The sequence below is a fragment of the Oncorhynchus mykiss genome, chromosome 18 (genome assembly GCF_057628025.1).
Source record: "Oncorhynchus mykiss isolate SJ-2025 chromosome 18, ASM5762802v1, whole genome shotgun sequence".
Taxonomy (NCBI): Eukaryota; Metazoa; Chordata; class Actinopteri; order Salmoniformes; family Salmonidae; genus Oncorhynchus; species Oncorhynchus mykiss.
The window spans coordinates 71,618,440-71,630,927 of record NC_143039.1 but is presented as its reverse complement, the minus strand read 5'-3'; the positions used below and the strand labels follow the sequence as shown (position 1 = coordinate 71,630,927).

General features: G+C 44.0%; 1 long non-coding RNA gene and 1 pseudogene across 2 annotated transcripts in view; both read left to right on the top strand.

Moving 5' to 3' along the window:
- LOC118941202 (uncharacterized) overlaps window positions 1-12,488 on the top strand; it is a 37,190-nt gene that overhangs the window by 6,470 nt on the left and 18,232 nt on the right. The window lies entirely within an intron of this gene.
- LOC110496956 (large ribosomal subunit protein uL23 pseudogene) lies at window positions 2,261-2,775 on the top strand (annotated as a pseudogene).

The following is a 12,488-nucleotide window of genomic DNA, read 5'->3' as shown; positions in this document are numbered from 1 at the left end:
GTACCGGAGCGCCAAGTCTAGGTCCAAGAGGCTTCTAAACAGCTTCTACCCCCAAGCTATAAGACTCCTGAACATCTAATCAAAATGGCTACCCAGACTATTTGCATTGCCCCACCCTCTTTTATGCTGCTGCTACTCTCTGTTATCATCTATGCATGGTCACTTTAATAACTCTACCGACATGTACATATTACCTCAATTACCTCGACTAACCGGTTCCCCTGCACATTGATTCTGTACCGGTACCCCCTGTATATAGCCTCGCTATTGTAATTTTACAGCTGCTCTTTAATGATTTTTTATACTTTTATTTCAATTTTTTTAGGTATTTTTCTTAACTGCCTTGTTGGTTAAGGGCTTGCAAGAAAACATTTCACTGTCAGGTCTACTACACCTGTTGTATTCGGCGCATGTGACAAATACAACTCAGCCTGGGAATGACCCTTTCTGACTTTGGCCCATTGTGTATTTTGTATATGGATCAAATCAGATAATTCCCCTGTAAACCAGGGATTGTCTCTACATTTTACCCGGTACTTTTTGAGAGGGGCGTGTTTATCACCGATAGTATAAAACATGGGATGAAAATAGGAGAATGCCGCTTTGATGTCTGGATTAAGTGCACTCCTATGCCAGTTGCATGCATAAAGTTCATGCAGGAATGTTTGAATATGAACCAAGGGGGCACATTGTAATTTTTAGTGTCTCTAATGCAAGCAACTGCACAATGATCACATAAATCATTAGGGAAAATACCAACGCCCAAGTATTTATGCGGATTGTTAGTTAGAATAACATCAATAAGTGTTGACTTAGAGATGTCTTTTGGATTGAGTCGTGTGACTGTATTTATAATTTGAATAAAATGTAGTGTATTGCACAGTCCTCTTATGTCCTCAGAGACATAACCAGTCCCACATGAGGACCATTTCCTTTTCCCCACAACCATGCATCAGTTCAGCCTGAGAATCCATGGATTCTACTTTGCAAATGGAGGTCTACAACATCCTAAATTCACAGCTTTCGATAAATGCAGTTTTAATGCTAAAAACTAAAACTGGTTTTGGTTTTGTCTTTAATATGGATGGCTATACCTCCACCTTACTTCATTGGTCACATCGATAAACATTATTACCACCCAAGCCTATCGACTTATTTTAGAACAGATTTCTTAAGCCAGGTCTCGGACAGAACTAAGACATCTGGGTCAGCAGTGTGAACGCAGACTTTTATAATGTCCATTTTCCGCATCAGACTCCTCACATTAATTTGCATCAGTCCCAAGTCTGCTCTAGTTTTAAAATCATTTGGAGTCAGAAGTTCATCCATAGCCAATAGTATACTGAAAAAGTTATTTTTCTGTGTCTATACACTAAGTTCTTTCCCTTGCCTGTCTGGTGAAACAAGCATCGCTAGGAAAGGACCTGACAGGTGACAGTAATATAGGAAAGGAGACAAGGAAAAAGGAAGACACTCAAGGGGATTGGGACACAACTCTTGTGTCATCTCTGACAGGATTCCCCAGAAGTGAGACTGCATGGCCCTCTGTTTACCCTGAGTGACAGGAAGCCCTATAAGTGAGACTGCATGGCCCTCTGTTCACACTGAGTGACAAGAAACCCCAGAAGTCAGATTGCATGGCCCTCTGTTCACCCTGAGTGACAGGAAGCCCCAGAAGTCAGACTGCATGGCCCCCTGTTCACCCTGAGTGACAAGAAGCCCCAGAAGTCAGACTGCATGGCCCTCTGTTCACCCTGAGTGGAGAAAAGAACAAAGGCACATAGAAGCAGAGCTCTCTATTCTACCCCACTTTGATTTGATTTGATTAACCCTCAGATTGATTATAAACTTGGCAGCCCAATCATTGAAAATCTGGCAACCAACAACAAACAAATCTGAAACCAAAAACTCACTTTCATCCAGAGGCTTTTTCTCAGTGTTCTGACGGAATTCTGTCATGCCTTGTATGAATACCTGTATCCCAGTTCTATGGAACAACACATGTTGGATTAGCATCCTGCCTGTGCGGTGCATCCACATTGAAAGGAAGTTGTTCGTAATACCCCGTTGGAATACAACTTTCTTTATTAGGATCCCTCAAGTTAGCAATTAGAATCACATATGGTACATTAACAGGAGGCTTCAGAAACATGTGTTTGGTCTTAGATATTGGCTTCATCTGTAAACAACTGCTGTTCCTTACTAGAGGAGACCCATCCTGCATTACACCATCCAAACATGTTGTCTTCCTGCTTCCTTCTTCGCCTTCGGTGCCATGATGAGAAAGGCTGTCCCTGCCAAGACTGAGGCCAAGGTAAAGGCCCTGAAGGCCAAAAAGGCTGTTCTGAAGGGAGTCCACAGCCAGAGGAAGAAGAAGATAAGAACCTCCCCAACCTTCCGCCGCCCCAAAACCCTGCGCCTCCGCAGACAACCCAAGTACCCCCGGAAGAGTGCCCCTCGCAGAAATAAGTTGGACCACTATGCCATCATTAAGTTCCCTCTGACGACAGAGTCGGCAATGAAGATGATGGAGGACAACAACACCCTCGTCTTCATCGTAGACGTCAAAGCCAACAAGCACCAGATCAAACACGCCGTCAAGAAGCTCTACAACATTGATGTGGCCAAGGTCAACACACTCATCAGGCCTGACGGTGAGAAGAAGGCATAAGTGCGTCTGGCTCCAGATTACGATGCGTTGGATGTCGCCAACAAGATTGGCATAATCTAAATGGCTGCTGGGGAGATGTACAGAGGAATAAATGTTTATAAAAATGTTTTAATGTTGCTGCATGTCTTCCTGCATTACACCATCTACACATGATGTCTTCCTGCATGTCCTCCTGCATTACACCATCTACACATGTTGTCTTCCTGCATGTCTTCCTGCATTACACCATCTACACATGTTGTCTTCCTGCATGTCTTCCTGCATTACACCATCTACAGAGGTTGTCTTCCTACATGTCTTCCTGCATGGGCTCTCCCTGAAGAAATGTCCCAAATTAGGGATAATCAGATCCTGCGTTAGTGTGGTTTGATCTTCATTTCACCTCAATTAAAGAGTCATTTTGGGTCTTTGGTGCTGATAAGAGAATGAGAAAACACTGAGTTGTCTCATTTCCCTGTCGCGCTCTCTCTCTCTCTCTCTCTCTCTCTGTGTGTGCGTGTGTGTGTGTGCTGCAGTTCTGTACCAAAACATGGCTAGGTTTTATGGGTATTATGACTCATACTGTGCTACTCTATTGTCTTTCTGAAGTGTAAAGTATCTTTACTATTATTAGTCTACTAAGTATTTGTATATTCAATCGCCTCAGTAATGCCACTACCGAAGTCTTCATTCAATGTTAATATACGCCATCCATCAAACCCACGGCATATTAAATACCTTTGGACCATCAACGGGAGTAACAGCGCCCTCTTTCAAGGTTCAATCATATATGTCAAACTACATGATCCAGGAAGAAAGCACAACAGAACATAAGCCCGTGGCTTTTGACTTGAAAGAACACATTTTGATTGTGTGTGTGTGTGTGTGTGTGTGTGTACATGCACAATGAAATACTGCACTCCAAATGGTTGTCTACTGTATATAGGTCGTCAACACACACACACACACACACACACACACACACACACACACACACACACAGTCAAAGCCAGGCCTAATTGCCCAACATCAGCGCTCAACCTCACTAATGTTCTTGTGGCTGAATGGAAGCAAGTCCCCACATAATATACCAACATGCATGATTTTGGAATGAGATATTCGATGAGCAGGTGTCCACATATTTTTGGCCATATCAATGTCTTTCTATAGTGGAGGTTTCATAATAACTATGCTCTATGTCTGATGGAATGCACATACAAGCTGAACCCATTATATGAAACATTCTCATATCAAATCAGATCTCATATTTGATATTTACCACATCTTAGATTCCCAGGGAACACATTGTTATTGTGATCGCTGGAAGAAAAAAAAGACACGTTACAATTCCCTAGTTCCTCTTTGATGTATAATATTCCTCAGCTACATTGTTCAGCCGAGTTCCTTAACAATCAGATCAAAGGCAGACGACAGACAGACTTACAGCATAACCGATCCCACTCATCGCACGCACACACACACACGCACACACGCACGCACGCACGCACACACACACGCGCACACCACACGCGCGCACACACACACGCACGCACACGCGCGCACACCACACACACCCACACACGCACGCACACGCGCGCACACCACACACACCCACACACACACGCACACGCGCACACACACGCACACGCACGCACACGCGCGCACACCACACACACCCACACACACACGCGCACACCACACACACCCACACACACGCGCACACCACACACGCGCGCACACCACACACGCGCGCACACACACACACACACACACACACACACACACACACACACACACACACACACACACACACACATACACCCACACACACCCAGATGGCTCCTTGTCGCTCCTCTTCCCCCCCGCCTCCCCATTAAATATTAAGCCTTTTTACTGCAAACACAAGCAGGAGTAAAAAAAAACACAACTGGCACAAAAAAAATTACACTTTAAATGTCTACATTTGACCTTTCAACCCAAGAGCATGAACATGCAGCAGGCTACACAAGCACACGCTACAACATGTGTGTGACTAGGATAGGAGGAGATCCATGACCTCTATGTGATCTGACACAACAAGCTGCTAGTATTCCTGTTTTCATTGTACTAAGCACCCCCACTGTCTACCCTTTAATTACATTTTAAAAAATGTGTATCTGAACAGCTTTATCCAATTAAGGTCAAACAAGCTATTTTTTGAAGAGACCTGGCTCATTGTTAATCTACACTAATTAACGACCACATAATGAACAAGGGTAATGGTTGCAATACTGAGGTCCTAGATCTTGACCTCTGACCTCTATGTATTCTCGCCCTGTCCTGCTGGTCCTATTTCATTAAGGTCAACGCAGCCAAGTGAAAAACAGAAATAATTTGTTTGTTGAAATGTACCCTATTAGGGCTCTGGGGGGGGGTCATGAAATTTTGTCAGCCTGTGATGGTCATGTAAATAACTGCCAGTCTCACTTTAGTTGACCGTTAATTACGGTTTTCCACAATTGTTTACACACGTTTGCTGAATCTTTGGCCCATTTTCCCAAAACTCTAAACACAAAATGCAAAACTCTACAAATCTCTAGCAAAAGCAAACACTGCATTCAAAACTGTTTTCTCTTTTCAAAATGTTTTTTTTTTTGCATAAAAAAACTCTAAACACAAATAGACGAAAACACATGAAAAATGTAAGAAAGACATTAGGCTGCATCCTGCCTCCTATTTCGGTCTGGCCACAGCACCTCATCTACATCACAAGCGATGTTCTCCCTGGCTAAAGAGCACCTCATCTACATCACAAGCCATGTTCTCCCTGGCTAAACAGCACCTCATCTACATCACAAGCCATGTTCTCCCTGGCTAAACAGCACCTCATCTACATCACAAGCCATGTTCTCCCTGGCTAAAGAGCACCTCATCTACATCACAAGCCATGTTCTCCCTGGCTAAACAGCACCTCATCTACATCACAAGCCATGTTCTCCCTGGCTAAAGAGCACCTCATCTACATCACAAGCCATGTTCTCCCTGGCTAAACAGCAGGAAAATAATCTTCTGGAGTGACAGATCCAGCCGCCGAAAGCCCCCACATCAACGTCACCACATCCATCCTCCATTGCCTGGAGAAGAGGCATGTGTGCGAGGGGATGGCGGTCATACACCTTCCATCGCCATGCCAAAAAAACTATTCAATTGGGTTTAGGAATGGGGAATATGGTGGAAGGTATAGAACAATACATTGTGGGTGATCGATGAACCAGTTGCGGACCAGAGCAGCCCGGTAGAAACTCACATTGTCCCTGATGACAACACACCTGGTCTGCTCTGGTCCACCCCTCTGCTCAGCTGGAATGAGGATGCCATGTAGTGTGTCCAGGAATACGATGAGAAGGGCGGTGTTGTAGCGACCAAGGTTGGCATGGTGATGGAGGACGCCTTGCTGGCTGGTGATATTCCCTCCTCGCTGTCCAGGGACATTCACAATGGCATGGTGGCCAGTAATGGTCCGTCCCCGTCTTTTGGCTAGGTTGAAGGCAGCCTCAACAATGTTAATATAAACATGCTGAATTGCAGCAGCATCCAGCTCCATGACTCTCTGAAACAGACATGTGACATAGAACTAGAATACACTGGATTACAGTACTGTCATTTTTTATTTAACCAGGAAAGTCAGTTAAGAACAAATTCTTACTTTCAATGACAGCCTAGGAACAGTGGGTTAACTGCCTTGTTCAGGGGCAGAACAGCAGATTTTTTTTTATCTTGTCAGCTCGGGGATTCGATTTTGCAACCTTTCGGTTACGAGACCAATGCTCTAACCACTAGGCTACCTGCCACCCCAATGTGTCTATACAGTGCTGATATTCACTGTATAGTACTTACACATATTCATAGAGCTGTTATTTAACCGTCTCTGAGTTTCGCTCAAATGACAACCTGTAGACCTGTTTCATCCGGATTCGGTTATGCTGTAATACACGGTCCAGTGTAGACAAGCCCACCTGGTTAATGTTATTGAATATTGTGTTGTCTGGATTTCTCCTAGTCTAATGGTATTGTTTGCCACCACCATGTTCACAGTAGCTGTTTCCTGTTCTGGTGTGAACAGCCAGAGTCTTCCACCATGGCCTGACCGTCTCTGTTCTGGTGTGAACAGCCGGTGTATTCCATCATGGCCTGACCGTCTCTGTTCTGGTGTGAACAGCCGGAGACTTCCATCATGGCCTGACCGTCTATGTTCTGGTGTGAACAGCCGGAGACTTCCTCCATGGCCTGACCGTCTCTGTTCTGGTGTGAACAGCCGGTGTATTCCATCATGGCCTGACCATCTCTGTTCTGGTGTGAACAGCCGGAGACTTCCATCATGGCCTGACCGTCTATGTTCTGGTGTGAACAGCCGGTGTATTCCATCATGGCCTGACCGTCTCTGTTCTGGTGTGAACAGCCGGTGTATTCCTCCATGGCCTGACCGTCTATGTTCTGGTGTGAACAGCCGGTGTATTCCTCCATGGCCTGACCGTCTCTGTTCTGGTGTGAACAGCCGGTGTATTCCATCATGGCCTGACCGTCTCTGTTCTGGTGTGAACAGCCGGTGTCTTCTACCATGGCCTGACCGTCTCTGTTCTGGTGTGAACAGCCGGTGTCTTCCATCATGGCCTGACCGTTTCTGTTCTGGTGTGAACAGCCGGTGTATTCCTCCATGGCCTGACCGTCTCTGTTCTGGTGTGAACAGCCGGTGTATTCCTCCATGGCCTGACCGTCTCTGTTCTGGTGTGAACAGCCGGTGTCTTCCATCATGGCCTGACCGTCTCTGTTCTGGTGTGAACAGCCGGTGTATTCCTCCATGGCCTGACCGTCTCTGTTCTGGTGTGAACAGCCGGTGTATTCCTACATGGCCTGACCGTCTCTGTTCTGGTGTGAACAGCCGGTGTATTCCATCATGGCCTGACCGTCTCTGTTCTGGTGTGAACAGCCGGAGACTTCCATCATGGCCTGACCGTCTATGTTCTGGTGTGAACAGCCGGTGTATTCCATCATGGCCTGACCGTCTCTGTTCTGGTGTGAACAGCCGGTGTAGTCCTCCATGGCCTGACCGTCTATGTTCTGGTGTGAACAGCCGGTGTATTCCTCCATTGCCTGACCGTCTCTGTTCTGGTGTGAACAGCCGGTGTCTTCTACCATGGCCTGACTGTCTCTGTTCTGGTGTGAACAGCCGGTGTCTTCCATCATGGCCTGACCGTCTCTGTTCTGGTGTGAACAGCCGGTGTATTCCTCCATGGCCTGACCGTCTCTGTTCTGGTGTGAACAGCCGGTGTATTCCTCCATGGCCTGACCGTCTCTGTTCTGGTGTGAACAGCCGGTGTATTCCATCATGGCCTGACCGTCTCTGTTCTGGTGTGAACAGCCGGTGTATTCCATCATGGCCTGACCATCTCTGTTCTGGTGTGAACAGCCGGTGTCTTCCTCCATGGCCTGACCGTCTCTGTTCTGGTGTGAACAGCCGGTGTATTCCATCATGGCCTGACCGTCTCTGTTCTGGTGTGAACAGCCGGTGTATTCCATCATGGCCTGACCATCTCTGTTCTGGTGTGAACAGCCGGTGTCTTCTACCATGGCCTGACCGTCTCTCAGTTCTGGTGTGAACAGCCGGTGTCTTCCAACATGGCCTGGCCGTCTCTCAGTTCTGCAGAAGATCCACAAATATTAAATGATGGATTACAGTAAACTAAAAGCATCTACTTTCTTTCCATATGAAATGACATTACTGTAACATTGGCCAACAATCACTGAGTAACATAGGCCTACTGATATGTCGGACTACAGTATACTACAGTATACATACATAAAGAGCATAGTGTAGATGGTAGGTAACTTACCGGCTGTCATTTCTGAATGTACGGATGACAGATGCAACCTTGTAGCGGCTCAGGTTGGGCTGAACTCTCTGCCCAGCCTCCCTCATACTCAACCCATGGTTGAGCACATGGACAACCAATGTGGCCCTGATCTCATCTGAGACAACTGTCCTTCCTCATCCTCCTCTTCCTCTCACTCCTTCACCTCTAGCTCTTGCTTCACCATTGACTTCCATTTTCCTCCAAAACAGGAGAGCTGTGGCCTTTTATAAGGCAAAAGCTCTGATTTCTCAGTGAACAATTCAGCAACCAGTGTTTACACCTGTGAGGAGTGGGTGTTTCTAATTTGTGTATAGAGCTTGGCATTGTGATTGGCGGTGCTTTCCAAAGGGACTAAAGAGATTTTAATTTTGAAAGTTGTGACTAATGTAGAGAACTGTGTGTAGTGTTTTGAAAAAAGTGTAAAGCAGAAATTGTGATTACAATTTTGCAGACAGGATTTAGTACATGAGTTTCAGGTTTCGGTGATTATGTTTCAAGTTCCAATTTTAGTGTTTAAACAATTGGGAAAAACTGTAATATGAACACGTTTAGCATCCCCGGCCTTCCACGCATAGCCTACAAGCCACTGACACAGATCTGTGGAATAACCTCCATGTAATATAGCCTACAAGCCACTGACACAGATCTGTGGAATAACCTCCATGTAATATAGCCTACAAGCCACTTACACAGATCTGTGGAATAACCTCCATGTAATATAGCCTACAAGCCACTGATACGGATCTGTAGAATAACCTCCATGTAATATAGCCTACAAGCCACTGATACGGATCTGTGGAATAACCTCCATGTAATATAGCCTACAAGCCACTGATACGGATCTGTGGAATAACCTCCATGTAATATAGCCTACAAGCCACTGATACGGATCTGTGGAATAACCTCCATGTAATATAGCCTACAAGCCACTGATGCGGATCTGTGGAATAACCTCCATGTAATATAGCCTACAAGCCACTGATACGGATCTGTGGAATAACCTCCATGTAATATAGCCTACAAGCCACTGATACGGATCTGTGGAATAACCTCCATGTAATATAGCCTACAAGCCACTGATGCGGATCTGTGGAATAACCTCCATGTAATATAGCCTACAAGCCACTGATGCGGATCTGTGGAATAACCTCCATGTAATATAGCCTACAAGCCACTGATACGGATCTGTGGAATAACCTCCATGTAATATAGCCTACAAGCCACTGATACGGATCTGTGGAATAACCTCCATGTAATATAGCCTACAAGCCACTGATACGGATCTGTGGAATAACCTCCATGTAATATAGCCTACAAGCCACTGATACGGATCTGTGGAATAACCTCCATGTAATATAGCCTACAAGCCACTGATACGGATCTGTGGAATAACCTCCATGTAATATAGCCTACAAGCCACTGATGCGGATCTGTGGAATAACCTCCATGTAATATAGCCTACAAGCCACTGATACGGATCTGTGGAATAACCTCCATGTAATATAGCCTACAAGCCACTGATACGGATCTGTGGAATAACCTCCATGTAATATAGCTTACACAATCACAATTTATCCGTGATTTATTTTAGGCAGATCTAAAGAAAGATTGTGATATGAAGACAATGTAGCCTAATTCAGAACACAGCATATTCTGAGTCGTCCTTATGTTAGGCCCTGATCAGGCTATGCCATATGACTGTGGGCTACACTAGATCATTTAGCAGACAAGATGTGCTTATAATTATATATTAGATATTACATTATTTTATAGTAATAAAGAATACAATTGAACACAGCTGAATGAAATAGAAAGACCATTTTTTCCCAAATGATTTGAGGGAGTGAACACATGCTGCTATTCTGTGTTGAGTAGTTAACAAAGAGAACAGGTCCTCCTATATGCTTCATTTAGAGTTATTTATGTAACTTTAGTTGTGAAACAAATGTTGGGCTATATGATAATATTTCTGATACGTTCTAAGGCTGCCTGATACAACTAACGATGATTTGAAATAAAGTTGCATGAAAGGCATGAGTTCTGCTCTGTTTCTTGCGCAGGCTGAACACACTTCAGTCTCTCATTCACTATATGACAAGCACTTGATCATATCCTCACCCATTAGACTATTCTCAGTTTAATCTGGTCTTTATATATAGCCTACTAAATAATACGAATGGCCCACACACAAAAAAAAACATGTCATCCGTAGCTTGCACTCCAATAGTTTAAGGAGGTTACGTGCAGTTACGTTTTTAATATGCCTGGTAGGCTACACTGGTTTTAAAGCAGATTAATGTGCTTGATTTTAAGAATTTTGCAATAAATATAGCAGCACGAAAAAGCTGGGATACTCTTTTAACATCAGGGCTCAGTTTTGAGTCACGTGAAATTTTACTGCGGTCATGACTTGTGACTGTCGGTGTGGTGGTAATATGGTCACTGTAACATCCTCTATACCTTTTACATGAATGCAATTATTTACAGTATCATATAATTGATTTACATGTAGTGCACAGGAGGCTGCTAAGGGGAGGATGGCTCATAATAATAGCTGGAACGGCGCTAATGGAAAAGGCATCAAACACATGGAAACCATAGAAACAATATGCTTGATGCATTTGATACCCTTCCACCCATTCTGCTTAAGCTATTACCACACGACAGTCCTCCCCAATTAAGGTGCCACCAACCTCCAGTGATGTATTGGGTCTTATATGCAATATACTCCTAGTAAAGGTAGTGGGATTGTCATTAAGTTTCCCCCTCATGCTCTGTCTTAAACTGGCGTACTTACTTACTGACTTAACCCTGGTCAAGGCAGCAGAGAAACCACATAATAAAAAATAATTCGGAACTTGTGAGTAGAAGGTTCATCTCCCGCCTACCAAGTCACAAAGGGATTATTTTTCCCAAGGACACACAAACACAGAACCTTTGATTTTCTATTTTGCTTCATACTTTTTCAGAGCAGTGGTGTACAGTACAGGGTGGATTAGGTGAACACTTTAATAAGGGAACAGTAGGTGAAATCGTTTCACTTTAAGCTGCGTTGTATCAGGTTAATCCTTGTAAAAGCGTTCCCTTCTCAGAGGAAGTGTGTTTGGTTTGAGAATTTTTTTTGTTGTGTTTTGTTTTGTTGTGTTACTTTCATGTGAATACGCAACACAGAGCAAGAGTACAGATGATATTGTTATTTCATTTGCTTTGCCCATATGCTCACTGTGCTGGCCAAGACCAGTACAGAGGGAGTACTGGTATATTGAATTGAAAATCAGTCCAAATCTTTATCGGAAACAACTATAAATGAATTTCATTGGAGTGAAATCCATTGTGTTCATTTCAATTAAAGCTACAATATGTCACTTTTTAATTAAGCAACCTGACCAAATTCACATAAAAATAGGACTTATAGATCTGTCATTCATGTTAAATGCAAGTCTAAGAAATGGTAGATCAGTTCTATGTGAGCTATTTCTATGCTTCCTGTTCTTAAAATGTTATTTTTTGGTGTCTTTTACTTTCGGTTTTGTACTGTACCCCAGCTTCATATACAATATGTCTGGTTATGCAAAAGATATTTCACAGCGGTTTAGATGGAACAAGGATTTTCCACACTGATTGTTTTGTCACACAAACTGAAATTAGGCAAACAATTAGAATTTTACCAACCAGGAAGTGGAGGAGCGATTCCTGTAGATTGCACCTTTAAGAGAGACGAGTATAGTTTATGTTGTGTTAGCCCTTTGCAGCTGTGATAATCTCTCTCGTAATGGTTCGGCTTTTGTACTTTGCCCTGATTACCGTGACATGTACCCATTTCCTCATGAATTACTTTCACTGCTCAACTGGCTTTTGATCAAACCGATGTAAACAGCATCTAGCTTTCATCTAGTGTGCTGTAGCCATTTGCATGCTAATTCCTTATCGAGTTGATTTTCAAGTCA